Below are 5,381 nucleotides of genomic sequence, written 5' to 3'. Positions count from 1 at the left end.
TGGAGTTCTTGTGGTGGAATTGTATTTGAGATGAAAGGCATGGTTCAATTGCCTGCAGGCCAATAGACATGTCAAACTCCACCCAAATACCAAAGACTTTAGGGGTCTCTAGTCCCTGGCTACTTTATTTGTAGGGATGCTGCTTCTGCACTGCAGACTAAGAAGGGGGCTGGGACAGGAGTCAACTCAGGGGAAAAAACTACACTGTCAAGAAGAAAATCACAGAATAGTCCCTCTGCAGTATTTTCCCAGCTCCTAGCAATCTGTATTTTAAAGACTTCTCAAATTGGAGAAGAAATATTGTTATAGGGCAATCTGTGCGTAACACCTTCTGATAAAACCCACTTTCTGCGTCTCTCATTGCTTCTGAAACCCTTTGTAGTTCAGCCATGCACAAAGTCCCATGGAACGCCTGGAGAGGAGAAGACTCTGGGCAATCCCATCAATGTATAGAAGTATCTGAAGGGAGGGTGTAAAGAAGATGATGTCAGGCACTTTTCAGTGGTCCCCAGTGACAGAACAAGAGTCAAGTGTCCACTGAGACAGTTTGCATGGTAAAAGTCTGAAAGATAATTATATTCCATCAGGTTTTGTCAAAACTAGTGCTGTAGCAGGGCTGAAGTAGCTCAGCTGGGAGAGCGTTAGACTGAAGATCTAAAGGTCCCTGGTTCGATCCCGGGCTTCAGCAGTGTTTTTCTGTACTTTTCTGTAGCCAGTGCTGGGGTCCCCTGTACAAGAGAGACATGGACATACATGAGAGTCCAGCAAGGGGCCATGAAGATGATGAAGGGACTGGAAAGGGACTTTCCTCATTCCTATGAGGAAAGGCTGAGAGAGCTGTTCAGCCTGGAGAAGAAAAGTATCGGGAATATTCTATTGATGTATATGAATACCTGAAAAGGAGGTGCAAAGAGGATGGAGCCAGGTTCTTTTCAGTGGTTCCCAGTGACAGGACAAGAGGCAATGGGCACAAAATGCAACACAGGAGGTTCCCTCTGAACATCAGGAACTACTTTTTACTGTGCAAATGACTGAGCACTGGCACAGGTTGCCCAGAGAGGTTGTGGAGTCTTCATCCTTGTGGATATTCAAAAGCTGCTTGAGCGAGGGGTTGGACCAGATGACCTCCAGAGGTCCCTTCCAACCTCTACCATTCTGAATCTATGAAACAGGGACATAGTTTTACAATTCAAGGGCTTCAGCAAAAATAGTGCTTTATAGGGGGTTCTTGTTCCCTCAACCTTAAACTGCCTGTTCCTAGTCCTATGTCATGGACTGCCCCAGAAAGAGGTAGTAATGTTGACCCACTGGTGTATGGGGCCATGCAGGAAAGCAAAACTGTGATTTGGGAAAAGGAAAAATATGCTACCAAAAAGAGTGAATTTTAGTCTGAATTGCAACTGACCTTGAAGAAAGTCCTCTCCCTAAAATTTGTCTTTTTCTAGGCTGAAGAATTCCTGTGTGTCTACCTGTTGCTTTTAGGGAAACAGCTCCAGACCTCTGATGAAGCTTTATACCCTTTCCTGAGCTTTTTCTACTCTTACACTGACCTTTATAAAATGATAGTATTCAATGTGCAGGCACTCAAAGAGTTTTACAACTGAGTAACTGTTTTGTGTTTTGTTCTCTGTCCCTTTCTGACTAATTCCTGATCTGTGGAGACCTTTGGGCAAACAGCAGAAACAAGACCTGAATTACCAGTTGCCAAAAAAAAAAATAAAAGAAGCAACTAACCTTTGACTGTCAGTTTCTCAAAGATCAACCCCAATACTCATCTGGTCTCTTCTCCATAACAGGTCAGAAACCTTTTCTTTCTCCCTTTAATTCTGGTGGTGGTCTTTAAGCTCTGGACATAACCCTATCAGATCCTGCAGCACTTCCAGGAGATGGCTTCCCTGATCAGGATGTGAATAATGACTTGTGCGTAAGTCAATGACATCATGATCTGCTTAAGCCTTGAAGAGATACAATGGGTCCTGCTGGGCAAAAGCCTCTATCAACAGTCACCACCCACTAGCAGGTAGGACCAGAACATGCATTGTCCTCCTGCTTAGCTCAACAAACATAACAGCCGCCCACCCAGCATAGCCCTTTGCAGACCTGATGCACTCAGGCAGGACCCTCAGTGGTCAAGGATGCACCTGTTGGAAAATGGCCCTTTACACCTTCTGTCTATGCCTGCATCAAAATTAGACATGAGCTTCCTGATCCCCAAACTCAATGAGAGCAGGTCAGAGCCCCCTGCATGCTTCATGTGCAGGATTAAATTATATCAAATTTGGTATATGTCTCGGGCCTCATTTTGTTATGAAAACAGACCTCAGGCACTTGTGTGTGTACATCCCAGGCATTGACCTCAGGTTTAAGAACAGCTTACACACTGTGGCTGTGCTGAACTGCTCTCACCTCATCTCCCACACTGGAGAAATGCAGCCTTGGGCCCTAAGGGCAGAAGTAAATCAGATACCAGACACACAGATCGTGAGTCAGAGAGCAGTGGGATGGCACAGGCTTAGCGTTCAAGCGGTCCTGCTAAACAATTTATTTTGGCCTGGTGCTAGACTCATGGTTTAACAAGTGTGTTGAAACAGAAATAAGGCCAGTGCTTGGGTCTGAGCACTGCTTAGTGCCCCACACTGCTTAACTGTGCCAACTTGTGTCCTGCCAGGCGATGCCCAGACACAGTTCAGGGGATAGCAGTGGGCAGAAACCATTCCCAGGAGGTGGTTTGGATATAATAAATCTATTTCTGTTCGGGCAGAGAGGAAAAGAGGTTTTAGCACTGTGACAGACATGCCCTACCAGATGGCCTTAGTCCCATCGAGCAGGGCAGACCAATTGTGTTTGCTTTAGACAATATAACACTCCTTGCAGAGGACCTGGTGTTTCCCACCACCTCTCTCCTCAGTGGCCAGCCACCAGCATCGTTACCTCAGACAGTCTCGAAAGGCCTGCCGCAATCAAGACAAGCATTTGGAGTAGGGTTTTATTATGGGTTGCTGAACAGATAAACCACAGCCAGCTGAGGAAATCCCCTGAGCTGAAAACAGTCAAATGATGGGAGAGATTTTTAGGCATGGGAGAGATTTTTATGCACGGAAGAGATTTGGGTGGAAGGGGAGGATATCATGTTCATTTGCCCTGTTCATACTCCTCATTGGGTATCTGCTCATGGACAGTATTGGAGGATGCGCACTCCTCCGGCACCGTTGTTCTCATGGAGCTGCAGGTGATAGCTGGGCTTGCTCACCTCTAACACGGCTGCAGTCCAGCAGAAGGAGGTAGCTGCAATCGAATTTCTTTGAAGCCTGATCCACAGCTCTGGGAAGGAAAGGAAAGGCTACCACTGATGCTAGCAATCAGACCCTCATGTTCATACTGCAGGACATAAAGAAATCCCCAGAGACCATATTGCAGTGCTGCCAGGAGTGATGAGCGCAGCTTATTTGCCTGCTCCTTCTCCCGAAGACCTGGTCTTCTCCTGGCTCAAACAGCTTTGACTTCAGCCTCAGTGCCAAAAGTTGCCAAGTTTCCCTGTGTTTGGCTCAAGGAAGGGTTAAAAGCAGCCCTGTGCTCACCGGGAGGCAGTGAGGGAAGGTGCAGGATGAATAACAGCGGTGGGCGGCAGGCAGCGTGGGGGTGGCTGCCCTGCCAGCACCTTCACCCAGCCCACACACACGCATCTCCCTCCTCTCACCACCGTTCAGGTCCCTTTGGCATCGGGGCCCCCACACTCATCAATCAGCACATGTCGGACGCCGAAAACCGTCTCTCCCTGAGTCCCTGCACGGCGCTTCTCCAGCCCGCAGCTCTCCCCCACAAATGCTCACAGCTCTGCCAGTGCCCTTCAGCTCTGATTTTCTGCTTATTATAGTGGTTTCTGCCTTTCTCTTAATGCCTTCAGTCCCGATTTGCTGCTGCTGTCCTTCTCCCCAATCCTTGTGACACCTCTCTCCACCTTTCCCACCGAGAGCACTGGCATGGATCAGTCCTCACTCATCTACCCTGACCGCACAGCACCAGAGCTAAATCCCACTGCTGCTGAGATGGGGGAGCCTGCGCTGAAAGATCAGCCACCTCTGTAACAGGGAAATCCTCAGCAGGAGCTTAAAACACTTTCCTCCAGAGGGGAAAAAAAAAAAAAAAAAAGGTAAACAGGGAAAAAAAAACCCTGAAAGGCATGTGGTCTCTGTAGGAACATGACTGGGTGTTAGTACACCTGGGAAAGGTCCCAATGAAACTACCCAATGCAGATGACACCAGGGGTTACTGTGTATGCAGTGCTTGCTCGGTTGTGTTTTATGGGGTCAGACAGAAGACCCCAGACCTCTAATTTGCAGTCACTGTGAATCACTGCTGCAATGTCAATGTAGCCGCCCTGATGAAAAGATCACGGGGTGAGGCATACATATTCCCAGCGTTGCCTTCTTTATTTTGCTGATTGTTTTTGTGATAGTTTCCATTCCCATGGAGTGATTCTGCTATCGCTTCCTTTTTCTGTTTTTGTAGGACCTACTGTAATATATGGGCTAATTGGACTGCACGTCTGCTTTGTCCCTTGCTTTGCCAATGGCTAGCTTGAGGACAAGGCAATTCTTTTAGTCATGCCTCAGTTTTATCCATCAGAAAATGGGGGGAAGTATTCCAGAGTCACTTTGGAAAGTGCTCTGAGATCTGACAGAGCGAGCTAGCCATGACAGAAATGGAGGCAGACAGCACACACAGACAGCCCTGAAGATTAATTTTCTAAATTACATGGCAGCTACAAGATGAAGAAAAGAAAGGATTATTATTTGCATGCCATGGGAGCAATAATCCTGCGATTACTACTCCAGGCATACAGACATTAAGGCTTGGTTTGCGCTGCAGTGCAGAGCTCTTGGAGGTGTAGCAGCACTGTGCCACGATCAGACAGCTTGTGTGCAGTCGTAAAGGTAACACACCCTTTTGTGCATCTGTGTAGAGTCCAGACGATGATGAAGACCACCCATGATCACATTAAGAGATGCATCCTGCAGTCCTTACATCAGTGCGTGCACGGGAGCAGCCATCCCGACGCTCCGACAGCAAATTAGGTCTGTGTGTGTTCAGCCCTGCCTTTTCTCATCCCATCTGAGCCGATGAGGTTGGCCTTTCATGTCTTGGCAGCTGAAACCTGAATCATGCTCTGAGGCATCAACTCTCCCCATTGACTTTAGAAGGAGCCTGGAGTAACCAAGGTCTTTCCTGCATAAAATACCTAAAACTGAGGAGTTCTGCCCCAAGGAGCTTCAGGCAGCAGTCCACGACCTGTGAGCCAACCCTTGGCCATCCATAGGGGAGCCCAGCTGTTCCTGAGAGCTCAGCTGAGCAGTCAGCTTTTCCAAAACCTGAGCTTAAAG

At 47.8% G+C, this 5,381-nt stretch overlaps 1 non-coding gene across 1 annotated transcript; it reads left to right on the top strand.

Annotated features, from left to right (window-relative positions):
• The first annotated feature begins 615 nt into the window (after positions 1-615).
• TRNAF-GAA (transfer RNA phenylalanine (anticodon GAA)) lies at positions 616-688 on the top strand. Its single transcript has one exon. It is a non-coding gene; the product is annotated as a tRNA-Phe (tRNA).
• The last annotated feature ends 4,693 nt before the right edge of the window (positions 689-5,381 follow it).

This window comes from Balearica regulorum, chromosome 2 (assembly GCF_011004875.1).
Source record: "Balearica regulorum gibbericeps isolate bBalReg1 chromosome 2, bBalReg1.pri, whole genome shotgun sequence".
Classification (NCBI taxonomy): Eukaryota; Metazoa; Chordata; class Aves; order Gruiformes; family Gruidae; genus Balearica; species Balearica regulorum.
Note: the sequence above shows the minus strand (reverse complement) of the source record. Positions and strands in the feature narration are given on the sequence as shown.